This window comes from Coptis chinensis, chromosome 9 (assembly GCF_015680905.1).
Source record: "Coptis chinensis isolate HL-2020 chromosome 9, ASM1568090v1, whole genome shotgun sequence".
In the NCBI taxonomy this organism is placed as follows: Eukaryota; Viridiplantae; Streptophyta; class Magnoliopsida; order Ranunculales; family Ranunculaceae; genus Coptis; species Coptis chinensis.
In genome coordinates, this window is record NC_141464.1 from 30,164,084 (window position 1) to 30,191,515 (window position 27,432).

Here is a 27,432-nt window from a genome sequence, read left to right on the forward strand (position 1 = left end):
ATAAATAAAGTAAAACACAACTTAATCGGAAAAAAGATTTATATAAATAAAGTTACTTTATTTTATGGGCATAATGTATAAAGTTCTTTACATCTTTTGGGTGAAAAAACATGACACATGTTGACCACGTGAGCACAAGTTGAACGGAATTTGGCTCATGGTCGTCACTTGAAAGAAAATGCAAAGTACAAAGTACTGCAGTGCAAAAAAAAAAGAGTCAATTATCTAAATTGCAAAGTAAAGTATCTAAAAAAAGTAAAATATATAAAGTACGTTGTACATTATGCCCGTTAAAGTGTTTTATAGTAACAAATGTTCTATGAGATATAATTAGTGAGCCTTGTAAATATCTGATTTAGCTCTTAATGATTTAAATAAGCCATTACATATGAAGAGGAGACATATTGACAATTGGGATTTGGGGGAAGGTTTTGTATGTTTGGTTCTAGCTTCTCTTCTCTTAGGGAAGATACCTACGTATCCACCCTGTTGGAGAATGGAATTAAGCCAATGTAGTTATGGTTTGCTTTTATAGGTACGATATTGCGAATATGCAAAAGAGATGACACGTGTGAAGATTGGTGTGTTGATTGTAGGAGCAGTGCGTCCTCATGTGTTGCCCGCGTGGATTTATTCCTGGCCTAGGGTTGCACTGCACAAGTTAGTATATGAATAGTGTGGTTAATATAACAATGATGACAATGATTGAGTGTTGCAGTGGGGAAAGATTTGTTGCTAACGATGGTAATGACGAATTTGGCAAACAGTGACACCATGGAGTGCCTGAGAGCATGTAGTAGGCCGTTGAGGATGGAATGGGACAACATTGGTGGCGGGGAAAAATTACATATGTTGAGAGCGTTGCATTTATACTTAGCTAAGTAAAGGAAGTGGGGCTAAAGTGCATGCCACATGTTGTGTTATGGGCTATTAATGGATCGGTTTGGGTCGGATTCTGGAAAATCTGAACCTGAACCGATAAGAAAATTGGGAACCCGAAACCGAATCGAAAAGATATATTACAAACCGAAACCGAATCGAAAACTATAAAATCAATTAAATCAATAAATTTAAGCCACACAATTGATAAACATATACAAAATTAATCATAAATATTACTAAAATGTCATCTTATCGGTTCGGGTTCATATTGGTTTGGTGGAGGGCAAACCCAAAACCAAACCAATATCTTATAGGTTTGGTTCGGTTTCGGATCGGTGGAGGGCAAACCAATTTTTATTGGTTTGGTTAAGGTCGGTTATTGGGTTATCGAAATCCATTGACAACCCTAGTTGTGGGTGATTACCCCCTTACAGTGGCCTCTCTTGTTAGGATGTCGTTGAAAAGAACATATTGACGAGAATTCCAGGAGATGTGCAACATGTGGCGCTATGTTATTGGATCGTGTTAGAGTATAAGTGTGGGAATAACTACTACAGTTATGATTGCATTCTTCATGAAGGGACAATTTTGGGGCTTGAGGTGGAGTTCACATAATCTCTATAGAGGCCGGTTCCTCTATAACCGGGTACAGAGATTGATCTCTGTACCACACACACACACATCTCGTATCTCGGCGCACACACACACATCTCAGAGCACACACACAGGTATTGAGGCACACACACACATCTCGGATTCGGATCAACAGCGAGATAACACGGTTACAGAGATGATCTCTGTACCCGGTTGTAGAGATCTTGAGTCCATCTTTATAAGAATTGAAAGGTTCAATTCCCAATGACATTGAGTTTGGTCAGTGACCATTCCACGTACCGATGTGTCATTGTAAATCCTTTGAAATAAGTTATGATTTGAAATGTAAAACCATTCAAATCAAGAAATTGTTCTAAGACTGCACTCAGAAGCCGACACAGCTAAAATAGAAAACTCCTTGTCGCTTTTGAAGATAACAAATGCAGTTTAAGAAATCAAGCAATCATGTAAATAGAAATTCATTATGGACTGTAGAAACTCCTGGTGTTTTGAAAACCATTAGATCTTATTTATTAAACAAGATAATCTTTTCAAAGAGAAGTCGCTGCCTGTCCCCAAGTTTGGGCATGGGCAACTCAACATGCCCCCATACTCGATTAAGACAAACACCATAGCACACTCCAAAAGTCATGGCAAAAGGATAGAACTTTGCAATGTTCCCAGTTGGGAATGCAACGATGTGTGAGTTAATCAGAGCAATACTTGAACAAGTGTATGGTTCATCCCATAAATAATATTTCACAGTGGAGAAGAAATTTTTTTTCGAGTACTGTGTGGCTAGGAAGAAAGAAGTTCTTTAATCACAAGATAATTGATGATGTCAACGTACCAAGGAGAGGAGAAGATGGAATATAAATGTTTATCAGGAAATGAATCTAAGATCAACTATGAATCATATCACTATCACAATCATTTTTGAGCCTAGAAAGATGGTCAGCTACCACATTTTTCGTCCCTTTATTTCTTATTCTTATCCTTTAATTATGTCTTATTATTATTGTCTTGATATGATAAATCAGATGAAATAAGACTAAAACCCCAAATAGAGGGAGTTTTATGAAGCCTATGTGAGAGCTATAATTATTTACTTAGTTTATATTGTGTTTGTGTTTCAAGTTTGTTTCGATCTTGTGATATCTATAGCTAGAATCATAGGAAGCAAACTGGAGATTAAAACTCCATTCAAGAGATTGGTGGAGGTGCTAATCTCTCATGCTAGTTAATTTCTTGCTTAGAGATAACTAGGAGTTAATTAGGGATCTTCAAGCTTGAGTCTTTATAATGAAACATTGTGTGTTATTGTAAAGGATTGACCTTTAATTCAATAACTAAGATAAATAGTTGTATGCTTCATAATAATGGATTAGCTTCCTATATACCTCCTTTATTGATCCATTAATTGTTATTTCGAGTAGTTTATTAGTTAAATCATAATTTCCAGCACTATTCATATATTATAATCCACATCACATCATTACTCTCTTGTTTTCCTTTTGAATTAATTAGTTTGAATTCTCATTGTTCTTGGCTTATTAAGAGTGGAACAAATTCTTACTCCTTTTATTGCATGACTATGTTTTGAGAGTAAGAAGATCGAAATTGATGTAAACATTATGAATTGGTAGGATTACGTATTAGAAGTCTTAGCATTAATATTAAGTATTCTGATGTTTTTAGGTTTATCAACAAGCATGATTAGTCCACTAAGAGGGACAAACAAGAGGTATAAACGAGGGTTAAAATACACTTTTTGAGCACTTATCACCCTCCGCTTAAAGCTATAGACATGAAGGTTTTGGGCACGAGGGCTTGGGACAACTCTACTTGCCCCAACACGGGCTATTTGGACGCGCAGGTCCGCGGATGGCTTTTCCCACATCGATACTGAAAGTTATGAAAGCCACAAAGAAATTAAGATATAAATTTGTTACTAGGTCCAGATCATAGTGATTAAAGTAGTCCTTCATGGGTATGTCGTAAATTGATGATCTCTATGCAAAAGCATGGAAAATATCTCACACATAAAAAATGCAATGCACATATAATAAGGAAATCAATCATACTAAATTAGCACGACTAACAAGTAATGAAACAAAGTAGTTGTATAGATGTGCCAATTCATTATAAATGTAGACTAAAGTAAATACCTTATCATGCATACTTAGTGGAGGTCCATGGAAATGCCTTGACCCATGAACCTAAATTGACTATGGTGACATCCTTCCAATTGAACATCAAGAGAATCTGCACCGACAACCACTTTGACATTGCAAGGTGTATTGGAATAGCGTTGAATATCCCTCTTTAATCTTCCAAGTAGTAGTGCATGGAGTACAAAGGGGAAAGAAACCAATTGTCAGAGCCAAAGTGAGGGTGATACATCATGCATTGCTATATTGTCCTAGGAATATTATAAAAACTCTGTGCTGAGTTGACATTGAGTTCAAAGAAAGAACAATAGTTACCTCATTTGTGTAGCATGGACCACTCAAATAGTGAAACATGATAACAAACTTCTTCCACTTTACGAGCGTAAAAAGCCATATAACTATTTATAACCGGTAATCTCCTTTGACCACCATGTGAGACTGTAAATCACAAACATATTTCCAGTGAAGTGAAACAAATGCCCTATTGTAGCATATGCTTGACTAAGAATAGTGATACTAAGATTTGGTTCGCCATACTCCCAAGTCTTCTAAACGTATCATCGAACACCTTCTGTCCAATTACTCAAACAATGATGGCCGATACGTGATTAGCTCCCAAATGTACGTTTTATTACCCTTATATTACTGCATTACAGCCCTTCTTACATTTAATGAAATGACAACTCATAGCTTTTATTGTCTTTTTCAGGTTACAGAGAATTTTAGACCTCTTTTCATAAAAGTTGCGTCTTAGCACCAAAAGGAGTCTTAATCACGCTTATTATGAAGACCAGAAGTTGCTATGAAAAAGTACTGAAAAAGTCAAAGTCAAGGTCAAAGTCAAAGGTCAAAGCCCTTAACTCAGAAGACCAGATATAGAGGTCCTTATCTCAAAATATGGCATTCTCTAAAATCTATCTTGATCAAGAAGAAATAAAAAAGTAAAAGGAAAAGCAAAGGCATAATGTAAAGTGTGAGGTGTCTCAATTGTAATGGAGAAGGGCGAATTAGTAAAAGGCATAAAGTAGGGGTATATAATCCAAAAGTTAGGGAGAGAGAATGCACCTAGACTTAATCTAGTGTCATGTAGGATTTAATTTCTAGCCTTTTATTTTTCAAGTCATTTTTACTTTTTTGTTCTTTATTTTCATTTCAATCTTGTTATTTTGCTTTATTTCAATCAATCAATCAATCTTCTTTTGTTGTTCTTTGTTTCAATTTATCATTTCAATCACTTTCTTTCAATATTTTGAGCTATTTCAATCTTCATCAACTTAAGCTTTCAATGTTTTTCATTCATAAACTAAAAACTAAACAAGTTCTAAACTAAGAGTCTGCCTTCTTCCTTCAAACTCTAAAGAATCTAGGATGAACCACATCAAAAACAAACTTTGAGATACTCTAAACTAGTCTACTTCAAATGGTGCCGCCATCATGAATTGAAGGAGCAAGAGTGCTTGGTTGAGCATCTAACAAGGAAGCTCACCTTTCTATTTCTTATTTTTCTAATTTTTGTTGTTTTATTTCGTTGTTTTTCATTACTGACTTACTTTTCTACAAATCCAAGTTCAAGATCAATATACTGGAGAGGAGTTGAAGCTGTGGATGAAAACCGACGAACTTTCACTGGAACCGGATGCGCGACCGCGAGGCCACGTCAGCACACCGGGGTCCAGTTTTTGCCAGTTAAGTTGTTATGAGACAATTAGTTGAACTCCAGGCCAGGATTTTGTAATAAAGTATGATACATCAGTGGAACTTGTTTGTAATAGTTAGAGATAAAAAGAAAAACGAGAAAAAAAAATAGGAAAAATTGTTTTTGATTGATTTTTGTGGATGAACATGAGTTAAAACTTGGTTGAAGTTGGAACCTTACCAAGGGATTAGAGTTTTAATTGCCTTGGAAAGTTCAAGTGTGCGAGGCCTGCCGTGAATCATTGCTTGCACACTTTAAATCAACTTGGGAATCAATACTCTAAGTCCATTTAACTCTAGTTAATCTAGATAATTAATCTAAACTAGTTAATATATTAGATTAGTATAATAGTAGTTTAGTTTTAAGTTTTGAGCCCTTGAAGGCAAAGTTGATTAATTATCAAAAACCCAACTTGTGGGCCTTTTTTAAGTGGACTTTTATTGTAATTTAAAACAGGCTAGGGTAAAGCTCTAAAGGTTGGGCCTAATTCTCTAATCACGCACTAACCGACGTCGCTTTCTCCTCAAGCAATGTGTAAGCACTGCTTGAGATCGAGGTAAATTCTAAACCTCCTTGAAGAACACGTAAGAGGATACCTTGCGTGTTCAAGCATGTTTACATGATTGTTTGAAATTTAATTTCCACACTGCAATTTACATTTGTGCATAAGGCTGAATCCAAGCCACATAACAACCATTAGGAAGTCATTCCCCAATGTAAGTAAATTGGATGTTGCTTGATTCTTGAAGCCCTAGACAAAAAAAAAAAAAAAAAATGAATTAAAATCAATCAACTAGAGCCCAAAGTAGTCACGCTCCTCCAGAAAACAACAAAAATATAGCCACGAGGATTTAGAGTAATTAGTTACCAGATTTTGGTAGACCAACTACCTTCCTCACTCTCCTACCCCAGATTCATTGTGAGTGAGATTCTTGGTAGCACACCATTTGGTGAAATGACTGCCTACTCTTCTGAGATGTGTAGTAAAGCCATCCTAGTCTCGCGCCCAATTGTTCCTGTGACACAGGGCATAGTAAATTATAGACCAATGCAAAGTTTTCAAAACTCCATACTTGCAAAAAATGAATTTCGATTTTTTTAGCATAATTTGCATCGTTTTGCGCATGTTAGGATAGTTTTGTGGTCTTGCTAAAAATGCATGATACTGGGTTCAGCCACTACTAGTATTAGCAAGAATAAAACTTACTTACATAGGAGAGCATGTCGTCATCGACAATCTCCTGTTTCTAGTCCTCCATCTACTAAGATGGGCGATGAAGTAGTGCAAGCTAAAGAGCCTCTCTCTTACATACCGTTGTGAGATGGACCTTCATTTTGTATACAACTCACACCGCTCACGAGTGATTTTCGCATTCGATCGAACGTGTTCAATCTTCTACCCATCTTCCATGGGTTAGAACATAAGTTACCATACGAGCATCTACGCCGGATACATGAAGTATGTAATACTTTCCACCATCCGGGCGCCATCGATGATCAGGTGAAGCTACAAGTGTTTCCTTTCACTCTAGCTAGTAAGAGTCATGCTTGGCTTCTTTCTCAGAAGCCCAATTCTTTCAATACATGGGAAAATGTTGTGTTCTCCTTCATGAAGAAGTACTTTCCGTCGAAGAAAACAGAAGAGATAAGAAGTAAGATACAGTTTTTCAGACAGAGTCCAAGTGAGACATTTTTTGAAGCATGGGATAGATTCTCTGACCTACTCCATTCATGTCCTCACCATAAACTAGAAAAATCCACTCTTGTCCAATGTTTCTTCAAAGGTCATCTCCCAGAATACAAAGTAACCCTCGACATCATGAGTAATGACAATATTTAGGATAGAGGTGCAACCGATGCTTTAACCTTTCTTGAAAACCAAGATGAAAAGAGTACCCATTAGGGAGATATAAAAAATTCTAGAACAGCCCAACCCAGTATATCTAAGGCTAGTGGTATTTTTGAGGTGAAATCCGATCCAAAAATTAAAAACTTAATCGAAACCCTCACAAGAAAGATAGATGCCCTCATAACCAAACAAAAAGACCAAGCCCCTCATCTTGTCATGAACATAAATATCTCACCATGCAATTTATGTCTAAGCTTAAATCATATAGATGCCACATGTCCCTTGATCACAAACCTATCATCACTTCAGCCAGAAGAAGTATGTGCTTTCAATGTACCAAATGCACCATGGAGACAATATCTAAACTTCGCATGGACAAACATTCCACAAAACCAACCACCTATAGGTTTGAACAAACCACCAAATACATTCAGACAAGGACAATGTACCTATAACAATCAGAACAGAACATTGGTTCCATCCAATTTCAACCAGAACTACCAAAACCCACCTATCAACAACCAAAGAGTTCCAGCTACACTATCAACTAGTGTCCAAATAGATAAGCCCATAGAAATAATGCTACCAGCCATGCAACAACAAAGCCAAATCCTAGCATCCATGCAACAATCTCTGAACTTGTTAGCCCAAGATAAAACCCAGAACGGTGTGTTCCCAGGACAAGCTATTCCAAACCCTAAATCGACGCACACAGTCTTTGAAGCAACAAGTGGCGTGAACGAAATTGGAGCGCTAAAAACTTTTTCTTAATCATCCCATCTACGAGGATTAAATCCTCTTTTCTGATGTATTCCTTTCCCATCCCATTCCATCTTTTGCTTTAAAGGGAATATATTAATAAGGTAACCGGACCCTCCACTTGGAGTGTGTGGTTGTAAGTACCAGAGCCTTGACTCCACAGTATATCTTGCGTATTCCACGTTAGCACTTTTGCTCGTTGTTTGAGTATTGTACCCCTATGGAGCAAGTATAAAATTTTTCTTTTCTTTATTTCACACTTCTTTTTAGAATAACTTTTCTCTTCCTGTCATTTACAATTCCTATCTTTATTTTCATTTCCTTCTTTTCTGTTTTTACGTTTTCTGTCTTACATAAACATTTTTCTTTCAATTTTCACCTTTGACGCTGAGTAGTCTTTTCTCTATAAAGAAGAGATGTGAAATAAAGCAGAGGGCAATGGGGATTGAGTGAAGGTGTCTTACGGTTGTCTTTCATGGTTGTTTAGCATGTCTTGTCTTCAATAGGCATACAATACTATGGGATGGTCAGTAGCTGGAGCTCTTGATTTCGAAAACTTTTTCCTTTTATGGGTGATTTATATTTGTTTTGAGCTTTGTCTTTCTCTCTGATTGGAAAAGCTACCAAATAGGGCTAACTAGAGATTAGGAGAGGAGAGACTAGATTATCTAGCAATAGAGCTAGTCCTCTTCACTAGATTTGCTTCCTTGCAAAACAAAGAAGTGCATAATCTAGGGCAAGCCAAACCCCACGCAGGTTCTCAATTAGAATCACTTAATTTCAAGCATCTTCTATTGGGAGGATCACTTCTGTCATAATGAGTTTTCTTAGTAGTTTTATAGTTTATATTTTTCTGTCATAATAATTTAGGAACATAAAAACCAAAAAACCAAAAACAAATGTTTCTTTCTTTCCTTAATAAAATTGTTTGTTTTCACCACGCTTATAATAGATGATTCTCGATACATCAATAGTTATGAGATTTTTCCAAAAACAAAACGAGCAATGAATTTTACACAGACCAACCCCTAGAACAATGCAATCTAGGGGTGGTTTGAGATCAGTTTTGCTTATTAGGTCACCTATATCACCGAGCTATTCACTTGGGTCAGGACATTCCATGTCTTGCGCAGTGAATCCCCTAACTCGCATAGCTGAAGCTCTGTCTGTCTAGATTGGGTTCGCCACAGAGCCGACATGAAGGTTGCCTAAGATTATCTGTTATGGTTTGTTTTCAAGTAGTAGCGTCTAGAATCATAACTTTTGAGTATGAGTTTCTTAAAACATCTCTTCATAGTTTTCAAAACTAGAGGATATAAAAATAAAAGTTATATGCCCCAGAGTAACCAAAATGATACCGGATTCACATATAATTTTATATTCTTGTCAAAACCTCTATATTGTTAGAGATATATTTTTCTTGAGAAAACCAACTAAAAAAAAAGAAAGAAAAAAAGACGAGGCGTCTCCAAATGAGAATTAAGCAAATAGAGTAACCCAAAGTGATACTATTCTCTGTTTAATTCTATCTTTTGTTTCCACCTCTCTATTTTGTCTTAAGAATCTGACGTTAAAAGACTCAAATTTGTACAAATTTTCAAAATTTTCCTTTTTTTAAAATCTTTCCCCTTTCGTTTAAAATCTTTTCCCCTTCTCAATCTCTCTCTTTCTAAAAAATCTTTCAAAAATGTCTTCTGTAATGAACTAAAAACCTCCACCTAGAAAGACTAGATGGATAAGTTTCAATGATCGTGTGCAAACACTTCCTAGAGAACTGCAGCTGAAGATATGGACACATATACCGAAAATCATTCCTGGTTTAGGTAAGAGTTCATACGCACGTAAAAGACGAGCTATGAGAGAAGGCTGGTGCTTGAACTGTCAAACATCAACTTACCCCAGTCTTCAACCTCATAATAATTTTGTTTATAAAGTCTACACGTGTTATCCTCCAGTGCATTATGCTCGGTCTAAGAGAGTAATCCAACCATCTGGTTGGGATTGACTCAATTTTTCAAATTTTTTAAGTCTTGGGGATCTGACTTAAAACGACCCACATTTTAAAAAAATTTCAGTCAAACTTATTCAAAACCAAAAAAAAATTAATTAATTAAATATTTTTCCTTCAGTTATCTATACATATTTCCCTACAGTTCCTTTTTATTTCTTTCTCTCATCTATTTTATATCCACTGTTGGATGTGAGTTTACCCTATACCGTTACGTTGCATTTTCGATGCTGATCATTTTAGTACCTCACGGGTCAAGATCGGACGAGTAACAAAGCGCGGATCGGCTCTTGAAGTTGGCAAGACACTGAGGACAATATCAGAATTTCCTAATTTCATTTGGGCTTGGGCCAAAATTTTATTTTCACTTAAAAAGCATGTGCCTCACACATTCCATCAATTCTACTTAGCCCATGCAACCACCCACATTCATCTTCTTCCTCACAAAAATCCTCAACCCTAGGTGCCCAAGCCAGCTCGCGACCGCCCCCTTCTAGCTCGCGACTGCCCGTAACCCATACACACCACCACCCAATATTTTTATAGCCTGCTCCATTTTCAACCTTCATTCCAACTAAAAACCCCAATTTTATCAATCCCTACTCTAAATGGTTCGAGTTCTTAAAATCGTGCTGGAGCAAAATTTTCAAAACCTTTTCAATTCCGATATATTTGAAGTGCACTTCAAGGCTAAGATTAGAAAAAGAGGATGGGAACCCTTGGTTTTGTTGGAAGGTGTAGCTTATTCTCCTTTTCCAACTCTTTCATTTTATAACTGTATGCTTAGAGGGGAGGATGACCACATCACGGTTATCAAGGATGGTTGCTCGCTTGAGCTTACCAAGGAGGTGGTGAGTGGAGTTTTGGGGATTCCTCTAAAGGCTTATGTTCAGACAGAATAGTCCCCAAACAACAAGAGAATCGATGTGATGATGGTAGAGACACTTTTTGAGGGGGTGAAAAACCCCAAGTCTCACTGCGCGTTTCAAAGTTCACTGTGAAGGAATCAGTTGGCAGTATCTCAGTGGACAGCCTTACAACCTGCTAGGCTCAGCCAAGCCTTCTGATATCAATAAGACGATACTCCATATTCTATGGATTCTTCAAGAGCAGAAGAACAACTTCTACATCATCACCTTCGTTTGGGAGCAACTCTGCAAACCCAAGAAGTCCACCGCTCCTTTACTAGTGCTGGTCACTAGGATCATGCAGCACTAAGGGTTCGAGGCCACAGACGCCCTAGTACGTGGAGGTCAAGGACGCTACCACAGGTCCTATCTATGCCCACTGCATCCATAAATTTTGGTTTCCACTTGCCACCAGAGCCGCCGAGCAAGCACGCCCTACTGAGAAAATGGACTACTTCGCTGAAGATGCCACTCGACAGTTCACTTAACCCATGGACGTAATTCACTTTCTCCATGGAGGCCAGAGGATTCTACATTCGTACCTCCACCAACTCAGGCAAACATAGGGAAACAACATAGCAGAATAACATAACATCAAAGCGGAAAAAGAACACCCTCAGTGAGGAGCAGTGGTCCTTCCAGTAGGAGCAGCGACGTTTTCAGCACAGTGTTACTATAAAACTGCAGAGCATTAAAGACACGCTCTCGCGTAGTGATAAACATGCTAGGTCTCGACGTCATCAAGGAGAAGGATCTTCTCGACCTCGTGACAGGTCACGCATGGATTATGACTAGGCAGCTCCCTAGTGTCCGTATAGATAGTTTATTATGTTTTATTGTTCTTTTATTGTTCTTTATTATGACGTTTAGTATAAGTTTAATTATATGTTTAATATTATATATGTTTGTTTTATTTGTTTTTTTGTGGAATTTGGTATTTGAGTAGAAGGTAAAACAGATACATCATGCTAAATTTTTCCATTTTTCTTTCATGCATTTCATATATGTTTTCAAAAATACAAAAACCCAAAAATATTTAATAGTAGAATAGTTATCCCTAGTATAATAAACCATGTATTTCTCGTTCTATATCAAACAATCTACGCCCAAATTTATTTGGGGGTGACATATTTTCATCTTGAAGAATAGAATACAGGTGTATTGCCTTTTTTGCTCATGTTTGTATGGTAATCTCTTTCCTTATCTTTTCTATATAGTAGATATAATAGTATCTTTCTTTCTTTAAAAAAAAAAAAAAAAAAAATAAAAAAAACCAAAAATATTTTTCTGTTTAGTATTAAAAAGTCTTGTTTCCTTTTTCTATGATGAATAAAAAGTTTAGAAGTCTTATTATAACAATAGAGTAATGACTTGTTCTTCATAGTTAGACTAATATATGTACAATAGTTTTTGCATTTTTTCATGAATGACATGTATCAATATTTATTTGTATATAGCAGTGAGTTTCCGAGACCAAGGTTAGAACAATTAAGTTCCATATCCTGTGAGAATCTAGCCAAAAGCCTAATCTAAATGATTATTGAGTGATGACACAAAGGATGTCCAGATAGAAAGACCACACATCCACTTGCTTAATCACCACACCATATCCTAATAGAGAATTTAGGCCATTTTTGGATCGATATAGCCAAATAAACATTAAAAACCCAAAAATATAGTTTTCCTCTAGTTATCCCTTATGAGCCTTCAACCTTTTCTAAAAGCCTTTTTATTCTACACCAAAAATTCATAACCCGTTGCAACACACAATAAAAAGCTTATCCAGCTGATGAGTTGAGAACTGGATGGATATCAGAAAAAGAGAAGAGAAGACCTTGTACACAAACAGATCAGTTAATTGCTTCGAAAAGAAAAGAAAAGAAAGAAAAGAAAAGAAAGACCCATCAAAAACCAAAACTTAAAAAAAAATCAAAGGAGTCAAAAATCGAATCTCCCAAATGTTCAAAATAAAAAAGGAGACGATATCAGAAACAAAAACAAAAAGAAACAAAAGCAAAGTTAGAACTCCCAAAATTCAAAATCATATGGAGTCACAAAGCCAAAGGGCTAAAAGAATGTATCACAATTTGAATGCAAAAAACAAAACGAGGTTCTTCTCTGGTTACAAGTATCTTGAAGACCCAGTTTCTCAACTTATCAGATTTTGTTTTCCCTACTTTTTTCTTTCTAAACCATCACCCTTGTCTCGTAATTCCTAATAAAAGAGCTCTAGCTCAATTTGGAATAGGATGGTGTGATAGTAAGTCGCAAGCATGATCAATCGACCCCGATTCCTTTGGACGTCATTTGAGTATGCGAGGAATATAAGTGCTCGCTGCACTTGAGAGAACAAACCTTGAGTGAATCTATCAGAGAGTTGTGATTGTAACACACCCCTATGAAAACCCACTTTAAGGACGCTTTCCAAAAGTCTCGGAAACGACTCTGCTTTTGCATTTCATTGCTCATCTTTTGCTCATTTATCTCTAGATGATTAAATTACTGTACATATGTTATTCTAAGTTCAAAGGAGCTTGTCCTTATTCCCCGCTAATGAGATGTATGGACTTCTGAGAATAGATAAGGAAACGAGACCCTATGTACTAAATAGAAGAAGTTTGTGAGTACCTTCACTGGAAAACTCTCACAAGGCTTAAAACTCGCCCACTAGGGAATTCCTAGTAGTTTATGGCCTTGTTGCATATGGTCAATGCATTCGTACTCTGCGTAATGAGATTAATATAACTTATAATAAATCCCTTATTTGTGATCTTAGCTTTTTCTCTCATCCTTGCTTGAGGACAAACAAGATGCTATTTGGAGGTGGTGATCAGCTCCCAAATGTGCATTTTATTATCCTTATATTACTGCATTACAACCCTTCTTACGTTTAATGAAAAGACAACTCATAGCTTTTATTGCCTTTTTCAGGTTACAGAGAATTTCAGACCTTTTATCATAAAAGTTGCGTCTTAGTACCAAAAGGAGCCTTAATCACGCTTATTATGAAGACCAGAAGATGCTATGAAAAAGTACTAAAAAAGTCAAAGTCAAAGGACAAAGTCAAAGGTCAAAGCCTTCAACCCAGAAGACCAAAGATGGAGGTCCTTATCTCAAAATATGGCATTCTCCAAAACCTACCTTGATCAAGAAGAAATCAAAAGCAAAAGGAAAAGCAAAAGCATAAAGTAAAGTGTGAGGTGTCTCAATTGTAATAGAGAAGGGCAAATTAGTAAAATATATAAAGTAGGGGTATATAATCCAAAAGTTAGGGAAAGAGAATGCACCTAGACTTAATCTAGTGTCATGTAAGATTTAAAATCTAGTCTTTTATTTTTCAAGTCAATTTTACTTTATTGTTCTTCTTTTTCATTTCAATCTTGTTATTTTGCTTTATTTCAATCAATCAATCAATCTTCTTTTGTTGTTATTTATTTCAATCTACCATTTTAATTACTTTCTTTCAATCTTTTGAGTTATTTTAATCTTCATCAACTTAAGTTTTCAATGTTCTTCATTCCTAAAGTAAAAACTAAACAAGTTCTAAACTAAGAGTCTACATTCTTCCTTCAAACTCCCAACATTCAAACTCTAAACAATCTAGGATGAACCACATCAAAAACAAACTTTGAGATACTCTAAACTAGTCTACTTCAACACCCCAATGGTATTTATGATGAATAGTATCAACATCATGAGTAACAACTTATTTTGTAGAATAACACAAATATCCACCCTTTTGCTGACAGCTGATATCGAGCTTCGTGCCTTGTCCGTTCCGATTCTATGAATAACTTCAAAAGTTAGCCTTTTCCTTTCTAAGATATAGATATATTTAATAAAGATAATATGCATGAACCTTCATCTCCTTCTAGCACCTAGCTGGTTTTCATATAACAAGATGAAAGTGAATTAATACCACCTATCTTTGTGAAGCTTCACTCATGATAGTATCCTCGAAAAAGACAACTTCAAAATTTAGAAGCATTTTGGCGATACAATGGTTAAGAAGAAGTGAAATATCAATTTAATTAACATCCATGTCCTTTAATAACAATATGCCCACAAACGATGCCATTTGTATGAACCATTTTCATGACCACTGACCTTACTTGTCTTAGAACTCTCTTTTTGATCGGTTGTACCAACATTTTAGGTTGCCTAAGTACCCATTTCGGAATCAAGCTGTCATATATAGTTCACTAGTTTCTTCTCTACCCTCTCTACACCTCCACTCCTTGTGGAGTAGTCTCTTTTTCTTGAATAATCCCCTCCTCCTTAGCCTTTTTTCTTATGGGCTTTATACTCTTCCTTTGGTCTTTTCCTAGTCCTTGAGCTTTCTTTCTCATCTCATGGTCCCAAAGTTGCCACTTGTCTCTTTCTACCCCTTTGGGTTAAGTTCATATGCTCCCCATTTCATGCAAGTGTTAGTTATACTTTGGGCATCTTATATATTATGTTACTGGTCATAAATATGGCTACTCCAGTCATATAATTGGTTGAGCACTGTTTTTTTTTTTGTTTGGTTTTTAGTGCATAATATTCGTTTTATTCAAACTTTTTTTTTAATCATATCCACAACTGCTAAACTAAATAGTATGTGAATTTCTTTAAGAGCACTGATAGCTATCTCTAACACTATTCTTATGCTTTCAAGATTTTATATTCTACTCTCTTAAATAATGTAATCTAGGGAGTAATCGTGTTCGTACCACTCTTGCTTCTCAAACACTTAATGAATAAACATGAAAAAGACTATTAACTGGATGAGAGAGTAATGATTATGCTAGAAAAACAGTAACTTGCATCAGAGTAATAACAAAGAGACATAAAAGTAAAGAGCTTAATTTGAATTAAGAAATTATGGAGGCTACAGTAAGAACCCTAATTTAATTAACCATAAAACTAAACAAAACTACTCTATACTAAAGAAAGGGGTGATGGAAAAAGAGTCTTATATTTAGCCTTAACCCTCTTTATATAGGAGAGGGTTAGGGTTCCATTTTCATGCATGGGCCAAAAAGAAGGACTTTGGGCCTCTAATGTGAGCCCAAAGTCTATTAGGTTAAGTTTAAAGAAGCCATAACTCTTGGAAATTACTTCAATACCTTTTTCGTCTACTTTTACAGCTATGATTGGGGTAAGGCTGGGTTTATTGGAAAGTTTATTCTGAGCCGGTCATTTTGACATAAATTAGGCTCAATTCCGAGGCCTGAGTCAAAAAATATGCCCATTTGAAGTTCTGTTGACTTTTCTATTCTTTTTCTACCTGAATTGACTTTGACTGGGCTTGAGAAAAGCTTTTCTTCATGATTCTTGGGCTTTAAATGTATAACTTCCTCGGCAATCATCTTGACTCGTTTTCCATACAAAATGACATTTTTAAGTGCATAAACAACTTCAAGACCTGAAATACACAAAAACACGTAAACATTACTAACTCTTATTTATTATAAACATAATTGGCCAAAATAGAATACTATTAAAGGGTTTAAACTACACTTTTGGGTGCTTATCAACCACCTCCAAATAGCATTTTGCTTGTCTTCAAGCAAAGATGAGAATTAAAAACAGATAAGTGGCCAAAAATGTGGTCCTAACTAATCTCGTTTCGCGGAGTGCGATTGCATTGACCATATGCAATAAGGCTTTAAACCAATAGGAATTCCCTAGTGGACGAGTTATAGCCTCATGAGAGTTTTCTAGAGAAGATACTCACAAACTTTATTTATACTACAACGACTAAATAATAAAAGTAATTATACCATAATTTTATCTCAGATATTTTTACATCTCACTAGCATTTCAATCATCAATCTAACTCCTAAATTAATACATGCATAATAATCAAATCATCTTAAGATAAATAACTATGCAATGAACTATGCTCTGAAATGCAATGGCAGGCCTATTTATGAAACTTTTGGGTAGCATGCATAAGTAGGTTCTCACAAGGAATGTGTCAAGACACATAACACTCTGATTTTTCCACTCAAGTTTGCTAACTCCAGTGTGTAGTGGCCACACATTTTTTCACAATCTCAATGACAATCTAAGGAAGCCAAGGTCGATTAAACACATCTACCACTTACTATCACACCAACCTATTCCTTATTGAGCTAGAAGTCTTTATTAGGTGATACGGGGTTGAGGTAATGGTTTAAGAAGAAACGGAGTGTATTTCCAAATAAACAAGTCTAAGATAATAGGGTCTTCAAAATATGTAACTAGAGAAAACCTTGTTCTTACTTTGTTTCAACACTTAATTTCCATCATTAGCCTTTTTATTTTAGCTTTTTGACTCCTTTTATTCTATTTTTTTGGAGTTTTTATTTTATTTTATTTCTATTTTATTTTCTTTGTATGGAAACTATTTTTCTTTTTCTTTTGAAGCAACTAACTAATTTTTGTTTACACATGTTTTTCTCTTCTCTTTTCTTCACTCATCCTATTTCTCAGACTTATCTAGATAGGTAGGCTAATTTTATTTTATTTTATTTTATTTTGTTTTATTGGGTAAATGATTTGTAGTTTGTGGAAAGGCTTAGTGGGGCGACTAGAGGAAAATATACTTAGGTTAGAATTTTTGGTTATATCAATCCAAATAAGGCCTAAATTCTCGCTTAGGATATGGTATGGTGATCAAGCAAGTGGATGTGTGATTTTTCTACTCGGAATTTACTTCTCCCTTATGTCATCACTCAGATATTCCACTCTTATAAGGCGTTTAAACTAGATGCTCACTGGATATGTATTAAGTAATCTGACCTAGGTCTCAGAAAAATATTGGCAAGTACAATCGTAGATGCTCATGCAAGATGTTCATGAAAAGATGCAATGACTATTACCTATATATTAATCTAAGTTTCAAAAATTAAATCCTAATTCAAGTATTATGTGAGATTTCTAAAGTAACATCATCAGGGAGAAGGGAATAATATCATTATCACTAAGTGCATACTATAAACTATATTTATGATTTTAAAAATTTTTTTTTTAGAAAAGTACATAATATACAACCTAATATGTGCTTTAACATTTACAACATGTTTCTATACCACCTCCAAACAGAATCATGCTATGTCCCCAAAGTATTGAATGAAAATAAAGGATAGAAAGTACCATAAAAACATGCTTGTAAATGGGAGCATCTGAAAAAGAAGGTTAATCTATACTAATTGATAAGAATAATAACAATGCTATCTCTAACACTATTCTTATGCTCTCAAGATTTTATATTATACTTTCTTAAATCATGCAATCTAGGGAGTAATCGTGTTCGTACCACTCTTGCTTCTCAAACACTTAATGAATAAACATGGAAAAGACTATTAACTGGATGAGAGAGTAATGATTATGCTAGTAAAATAGTAACTTGCATAAGAGTAATAACAAAGAGACATAAAAGTAAAGAACTTGATTTGAATTGAGAAATTAAAACTAAACTAAATTACTCTATACTAAAGAAAGGGGTGTTGGAAGAGAAGTATTAAGTTTAGCTGTAACCCTCTTTATATAGGAGAGGGTTAGGGTTATATTTTCATGCATGAGACAAAAAGGATGGCTTTGGGCCTCTAATGTCAGCCCAAAGTCCATTAAGTTAAGTCAAAAGAGGTAACAATTGCTAGAAATTATTTCAGTGCTCTTTTTGTCCACTTTTACAGCTCTGATTGGGGTAAGGCTGGGTCTATTGGAAAGCTTATTCCAAGCCAATTATTTATATATAAAGTAGGCCTAATTTTGAGGCCCGAGTCTAAAGATATGCCCATTTGAAGTTTTATTGACATTTTTATTCTTTTTCTACCAGAGTTGACTTTGACTTCCCATCTTTAACTGGGCTTGAAAAATGTTTTTCTTCATGATTCTTGGGCTTTAAACATAGAACTTCCTCAGCAATCATCTTGACTCGTTTTCCATGCAAAATGACATCTTTAAGCACATAATTAGCTTCAAGACCTGAAATACAGAAAAACACGTAAACAATACTAACTCTTATTTATTATAAACATAATTGACCTAAATTTAATACTATTAAGGGGGTTTAAACTACACTTTTAGGTGCTTATCAACCACCCCCAAACAACATTTTGTTTGTCGTCAAGCAAAGATGAGAAATAAAAATAGATAAGTGGCCAAAAATGTGGTCCTAACTAATCTCGTTTTGTAGAGTGCGATTGCATTGACCATATGCAATAAAGCCTTAAACCACTAGGAATTCCCTAGTGAATGAGTTATAGCGTCATGAGAGTTTTCCAGAGAAGATACTCACAAACTTCATTTATTCTACAACGATTAAGAAATAAAAGTAATTGTCCCCTAATTTTATCTCAGAATCTATACATCTCACTAGCAATTAAACAAGGATCATCAATCTAACTCTGAAATTAATACATGCATAATAATCAAATCATCTTAAGATAAACAACTATACAATGAAATATGGAATGAAATGTAATGGCAGGTCCGTTTCTAAAACTTTTACGTAGCGTGCTTAATTAGGATCTCACATGGAATGTGTCAAGACACATATCACTATGATTTTTCCACTCAAGTTTGCTAACTCCAGTGTGCAGTGGGCACACGTTTTCTTATAATCTCAATGACAATCCAAAGAAGCTGAGGTCGATCAAACACATCTACCACTTACTATCATACTAACCTATTCCTAATTGAGCTAGAGGTTTTTATTATGTGATACAGGGCGTAGGTGTTGGTTAAAGAATGAAGAAAATGGATATTCAAAAAGGCAAGTCTGAGAAAGTAGGGTCTTCATAATATGTAACTAGAGAAAACCTTGTTCTTACTTTGCTTCTACACTTTGTTTCCATCCTTAGCCCATTTGTTTTGGCGTTTAACTCATTTGATTCTATTTTTGGAGTTCTACTTTTTATTTTATTTATATTTTTCTTTTCGTTGGATGGAAACTTTCTTTTCTTTTCTTTTTCTATTTCTTTTTCTTTTGAAGCAACTAACTAATTTTTGGTTTACATAGATTTTTCTTTTTATTTTCTTTATTTCATCCTATTTCTCAAACTCATTCAAGATGGGTAGACTTATTTTTATTGGTTTTAAAGATGGGTAAATGATTTGTGGTTGTGAAAAGGCCAAATGAAAGGCTTAGTGGGGTGACTAGTGGATAATTACTTATAGGTATACATTTTTAGCTATATCGATCCAAAGAGGGCCTAAATTCTCGCTTAGGATATGGTATGGTGATCAAGAAAGTGGATGTGTGATTTCTCTACTCGAATTTTACTTCTCCCTTGTGTCATCACTTAGATATTTCACTCATATGAGGCTTTTAGGCTAGATGCTCACAGGATATGTATTAAGTACTCTAACCTAGGTTTTAGAAAAATACTGCCAAGTACAATCAAAGATGTTCATGCAAGATGTTCATGAAAAGATGCAATGACTATTGCCTACATATTAATTTAAGTTTCAAAAATTAAATCCTAATTCAAGTACTATGTGAGATTTCTAGACTAATATCATCATAGAGAAGGGAACAATACCATTATCAGTAAGTGCATAGTATAAACTATTTTTATGTATTTATACTTTTTATACAAAAAATAATACGTAATATACAACCTAATATGTGCTTAAATATTTACAACATGTTTCTATACCACCCCCAAACAGAATCATGCTTTGTCCCCAAAGTATGGAATGAAAATAAAGGATAGAGAGTACCATAAAAACGTGCTTGTAAATTGGAGCACCTGAAAAAAGGAGGTTAATCTATACTAATTCTATATTAATATAAAGAAATAAAAACATACACAACTCCCATATGAGTTCCTCCATTATGGAGATAACAATAATGAAATAATTAAATAGTGCATTGGATATAAGCGGACTCTAACCGAAATAAAATAATACCATACGGTCACAATTCAAGGATGCACATATCGTGGCTCATATAGGATTAGCTTCTGAAATTTCATGAAATAGTGACATTTCACGAATTAAGGTACGTAATTACGTTATGCATCAATATTTTGATATTTATACATGCAATTTTAATATGTGAACGTACAATGTGCTAAAATTAAAAATACCACCCCCAAACAATTTGGGAGAAGGGGTTCATAAAATAATTCAATAGGACAATTAAATTACTTAACTAATTAACCTAGACTCTATTGGAGTAAACAAGATAGAAAAAGGTGGCAAAAAGTTTTGAAATGAAAGACCAAAATACTCCACCCCAAACAAAATTTGAAAACACTTTTTAAGTTTAAAAATTTTTGTTTGGCCTATTCTCCAGGAAGGTGGTATTGTACAAAACTTGGGTATTTTAAAGTCAGATTCCCTAGACTTACTAATACATGTTTATGTTTTAACATTTTTTAATTTTTATATGTTTGGGTTATTAAAAACAAAATTACGACGAAATAAAATGAGTCATTTATAGTCAGAAACTTCGAGACTTTATCTAAAACAGGTATTAATATGCAGTTTACCATAAATCAACAACCGAAAGAGTTGTGGGTCTTTCTATAAATAATTAACACGGAATGCACCCCCAAACAAAATTAAGCACCAAGATTTCCTATGACGTGGCTTAGTGGAATGAGAGTGAAGTCTAATGGACCTAGAATGTAACATAGCATGCAATTTCTTTTTTTTCCTCCAACGAAAGGCTCTCTAAGTAAATGATTGTGAGGAAAAGAATGGTCGTGGAAACTACTTGGGATTTGGATAAGTTTTAGAAGGAAGCGATAGAAAAAATGAGAAAGTGTCAGGTGGCTTGTCCTTGGGTATTACTTCTTCACCAGATGGGTTTAGAAAGTCATGAAGTACAAGAGAAACAAAAAGGTCAAGTGCAAACTCAAGGTGTCTTTGAAAAGGTGGAGGGAGGGGAATCGAGGTGGTGGTAAATGATTGGTATTTATGAGGGATTAGCTCAGGTGGATGATAGTTAGGTGGTGCTTTAAGTAGTTTTTGAGAGGGTGGCTTATCACAAGCTTTTAAAAACTCGTCGAATTCCTTATCTAGGTTGTTTGCATCCACATAATTATGGTATTCATCTACATCTTTAAGGAATTCATTTATCTCTTCCATTGTGAGATTGACTATATCTCCCATAGGGTGGGTCGGAAGGCAGGGTGGAAAATTCTTCCTCTATTTCAGTTATGTTGAGAGAGTCAAAATTGTGATCTTTGTTTTCTTCCCTAAGAGGGGTATGAACTAGTGTGGGGACTAAGGGGTTGGCTGCACTAATGTGATATACAAAACTTTCAAACCTAGTTATCCATGCTTGAGTTTAAACATGTTAACTTCCACAGATAGATTTCCAAAGGAAAGAGTCATTGATCTATCTTGGCAATTGATTTGGGCATTGATAGTTGCTAAGAAAGGATGCCCTAAGATTATGGGAATAGAATCATGAGCAACTTCTGTGTCAAGAATAACGAAGTTAGCTGGGTAGTAAAAATCCTAAACTTTAACGAGAATATTTTCAACTACATCATTGGGATACTTAATAGAGCGATCGACTAACTGTATAGTCATTTTGGTTGGTTTAAGATCATGTATACCTAGTTGTTTATAAAGGTAAAATGGGAGTAAGTTAACACTCGCCCCTAGATCTAATAGTGCAGTTGTTATGAAGTTATCGCCTAAGGTGCATTGTATAGTAGGACGACCAGGGTCCTTGTACTTAACAATTCTATTATGTTAAGATAAGGAAGGATACTGTTCAGTTAAGAAGGCTTCTTGGGGTATGTTGGTTTTCCTCTTTGTGGTGCACAACTCTTTTAGAAACTTAGCGTGTCTAGGTAGACTTTTTATAGCATTTAGAAAAGGTTGGTTTATAGTCAGATTTTTAAACACTTCCCTAATCTCATCAAAATTCTCATCTTTTTTAGACACAACTAGTCTCTGGGGAAACTGTGGTCTTTCTCTATACTTAGCATATTATTCAACATTGATATTAACCTTGTCTTTATACCAAGCATGAGGGTGAACATATTTATGATTTTTATCTTTTAGTGGATTCCCTTTTGGTTGTGGTTTGACTAGTACTTCTACAGTTGTAGGGTCTTCAGTTTCTATGACAGTATTAGATATGGTTTCATTTTCAACTTTCGTTTATAGGCAATCTTTAGGCATAGCCACTTTGTTATTAACTACTCTACCTAAACGAAAGGTAGTGATGGCCTATAGTCCCCCTTGGTTTATATTACCATTACACTGAATATTGTTTACTTCGAAGGCGGTGTTGGTTGACTTAGTGTTAGGTAGTGCTTGGCCTAGAAACATGCATGTTTGGTTATTGTTTTGGTTAGCAGACATGTTAATAACTTATTGGCACAAAGACTACATCATTTGCATCGTTTGTTGTATCATGTTAGTGTTTTGATCATGCTGATCTTTCATAAATCTGGAGTTTTGTTCATTTTGTTCCTTCATCAAGTTAGAGTTTTGTTGCATAATTTGATTTTGATGTTACAGCAAAGTTACTACTACATCTTCTGTAGATGGTTTAACTGGTGGAGTGACTGGAACTTCTTCTGTAGGTTGTTGTTATTGATTATAATTAGTGTTTTGCCTCCATTGTGTGTTAGGGTTTTTATTAAAAGCACATACATTGTCTGGCTGTGGTGGTGGATGTTCATGGACAAAATGATAATAGAAGTCAGAATGGTCAGGACAAAAACATAAATTACAATGATGAGAGTTTATATTCATGACTGGAGTGGGTTTCGCTTCTTGTTTATTGACAGAGAGGGCATTGACCTTTCGAGTGAGGGATTCAATTAGAGATATTAACTTAGGGCTGGGTGTAGCCTCAAACATACTGGTTACCTTAACTGTTGAAGAAGAAGTATTGGAGCGGGAGTAATCGTTACCTCCCCAGTTGTTACTTTTCTTAGATTGATTATCTAAGAAGTTATATGCATCTGTGGCTCCTTTACTTAAGAAATTTCCTCCATTAATGATGTCTAAAGTCTCCTTATGGTGTTGGGATATGCCTTTTAAGAAGGCACGAACTAGTGTGTCTTTACCAAGATTATGATGGGGACATTCTACTAGACGATCAATGAAACGATTCTAAGCCTCAGAGAAAGATTCTTGAGGCTATTGGTGAAAGAAATGAATATGTGATAGTATTTCATCAGTCTTCTATGGTGGGTAAAATTGTTCCATAAATAATTCAACTTGTTTTTCCCATGTGTCGACAGAGTTTGGCTTTTGTGCTATTAAACAAGCTGCTGCTTTGTCAACTAAGGTGAAAGGAAACACCCTTAGCTTTATTTGTTCAGGACTTATGTTATGATAATGAAATGTAGTTAGTACTTGTTGTATCCTACGTAAGTGGTGATAGGGTTTCTCATGGTTTAACCCATGAAAAATAGGTAGTAAGTTAAAGATATTAGGGGGGATTCTAAAATCTCCCGTTGTATCTGCAAGAACTATGCAGGAGTCAGGTCCATCGTTCAAAGCCTTATAAAAGTTAGAGAGAGGTTTTTTTGTCTCTTGAGCCATTGGTACAAATGTGGTGTGTGAATTTTCTAGATAGGCGTGTGGTATTGTGTCTATGATAAACAAGTAAAGCAGGTATATGCGTACTAGATCTTAATCTTATACAAATTAAAGTCTAATATGCAAACAACCTTTTTAAGCATGCAAAACAGCCTGATTATTACTAGAAATTAGTCCTCTTATAGCAGATGCGAGATTGTAAAGAGGTTTTACTTGGATCGTCCTTACTACGCATATAAATAGCTCCTTCAACAGCCTTGAAGCACGAATAATTATATGAGTACTGGTCTAGGTTCACGTGGTGGATGTTAAAGTCCTATAAAAAGATTAACCTTATTAGTGATAGATTTTTACAAATTAGGTTAAGGCTTCTTACTATGAACTTCGTGTTGGGCCTGGATGTCAAGCCTGTGAAATGGGCTTTGGTAGTGGTGGGGTTACTAATTTAACTACCAATACTAATTAATTAATTTTTTTGAATCAAACCAATGGCCAGGCCACTTAAGAATTGAGAGAGGTTATCCGTGCGTGCACGTTCCTTAATTAGAGAACCTCGATTCTTTGAGTTTTCTAGACACCGTTTAGTATGAAAAAAGTTTTTTTTTTAATTTTTTTTTGAAATATTTGAGTTTTTAGATATGAGTATTGTAATATACTCGTGGAATAAGATTGCAATTAATATTAAAAAATTAATCTAAGCTAATTAAACTAGATTAATTAAAAACCCGTGTGCTTAGAAATAAGGTATATTGAGCGCGGTGCGCGAGTGAAAGTAGAGTGCGGTGCGCGCTCTCCAAGGACAAAACTGAGGCGCGTGTCGCACTCTGCCCAAAAAATATGATAATTTTACAGTAGTATGCTGAGATATCCAGGAAGTAGCCTGTAAATTTTCAGAGCAATCAGAGTTAGGAAAGTCCTTCTACTGCACTGCAAAGTTTGTGAAACAATTTTCGGTACACAATACAAACAAATAAATGGTTAACAATTCAAAATAGAGTCAAAAATCGCCAAAATTTTAGTGGAGACTCCTGGAAGATCATGTGTGTTCCTATAAATATTTTAGAGCAATTAGAATTCTACAAAACCTCCTTATCGGCTGTTGTTCTAAAAATTAAGTGTTGCAAAACTGCAGAAACACACTGGAAACAATTAACTTGTTGGGTGGTCAAAACAAGTAAAACACTCTTCAAATTTTTACTACAAACTCCTGACTTAGAATAGATACTCTTGTAAAAAGCTTAGAATTTTTGGAACTTCCTAAGTAATAATAGTCGTCTGTTTTTCCAGAACCTCATAGGTTGAAAGTTGAATTGCAGCACTTGAAAGGTGGTGTTATTTCACTAGGTAAAACAGCTAATAAAATTATGAAAATATTCAAGTAAGTCACTGACACAACACAGAGTGTTCTAACAGAATTTCAGAATTTTTCAAAATTTAGAAATACGCTTATTAGAGTGTTCTTACTGGTAGTCTGCAGTGTAGTGAAGAGAGCGGGTAGCGCTCTTAAAAGGCAAATGTGAGGGCAGGGCACCCCTTAAGTTTAAAACTGTGAATTCAAATTTTTACAGATGACTCACAGAGATGTCAGGGCAACTTTTTGTTAGTCATATATCCCAACTGGCAATTAGAAAAAATTGAGAAATTTCAAACAGTACGAAAACAGTTAAAAAAAATGAAAAATAGGTAGTGAACAATATTTTCTAGGTTTAATCATGTTAGAGGAAACAAGATGGCAATGGTGCCATTGGATAAGAATAAAAACAATGCTATCTCTAACACTATTCTTATGCTCTCAGGATTTTATATTATACTATTTTAAATCATGCAATCTAGGGAGTAATCGTGTTCATACCACTCTTGCTTCTCAAACACTTAATGAATAAACATGGAAAAGATTATTAATGGGATGAGAAAGTAATGATTATGTTAGAAAAATAGTAACTTGGATTAAAGTAATAACAAAGAGGCATAAAAGTAAAGAACTTGATTTGAATTGAGAAATTATGGAGGCTACACTAAGAACCCTAATTTAATTAATTAACCCTAAAACTAAACTAAACTACTCTATACTAAAGAAAAGGGTGCTGGAAGAGGAGTATTAAGTTTAGCCTTAACCCTCTTTATATAGGAAAGGGTTAGGGTTACATTTTCGTGGGGCCAAAAAGGAGGACTTTGGGCCTCTAATGTGAGCCCAAAGTCCATTAGGTTAAGTCTAAAGAGGCCATAACTATTGGAAATTATTTTAGTGCCTTTTTTTTATCTACTTTTATAGTTTTGATTTAGGCAAGGCTTCGTCCATTGGAAAGTATATTCCGATCTGGTCATTTTGACATAAAGTAGGCTCAATTCCAAGGCCCGAGTCCAAAGATACACCCATTTGAAGTTATGTTGACTTTTATGTTCTTTTTCTACTCGAATTAACTTTGACTGGGTTTGAGATATGCTTTTCTTCATGATTCTTGGGCTTTAAACGTAGAACTTCCTCGGTAATAATTTTGACACATTTTTCGTGCAAAATTACATCTTTAAGCGCATAAACAGCTTCAAGACCTGAAATACACAAAAATACGTAAATATTACTAACTCTTATTTATTATAAACTTAATTGACCTAAATAGAATACTATTAAGGGGGTTTAAACTACACTTTTGGGTGCTTATCAAGCACCATAAACCAAATAGTATGTGAATTTCCTCCAGAGCACCCTTTATCAATGTGTTACACCTCTACGTGAGCTACTTCATCATACCCCACTTTATTAGGTATATTTATGTGTTGTAGTCTCTGGTTTATGCTAGGGTTTATTGTATTCAGTTTTGTGTTGGGTAATAGTTAGTAACTGATCATACAAACATATACTCTTAATCAGGTATTTTGGTTTTGACATGTCATAAAGATTGAATAATAACGAATGAAGTAGTACTAAAATGACAAATATGAACAACAAACAATCTCTGCTTCAACAGAATGTAGAGCCTTTTTTTATTTATGTATTTTCTTCTCTGGTTTTCTATCTACATTCATCTCTAATATAACCCAGATACAAAAGATATTGCTTGCTTTATGCCCTA

General features: G+C 35.0%; 1 non-coding gene across 1 annotated transcript; it reads right to left on the reverse strand.

Annotated features, from left to right (window-relative positions):
* Positions 1 to 6,986: 6,986 nt before the first annotated feature.
* On the reverse strand, positions 6,987 to 7,092 carry LOC147475515 (small nucleolar RNA R71). Its single transcript, XR_015209943.1, has one exon. It is a non-coding gene; the product is annotated as a small nucleolar RNA R71 (small nucleolar RNA).
* Between the last annotated feature and the right edge of the window lie 20,340 nt (positions 7,093 to 27,432).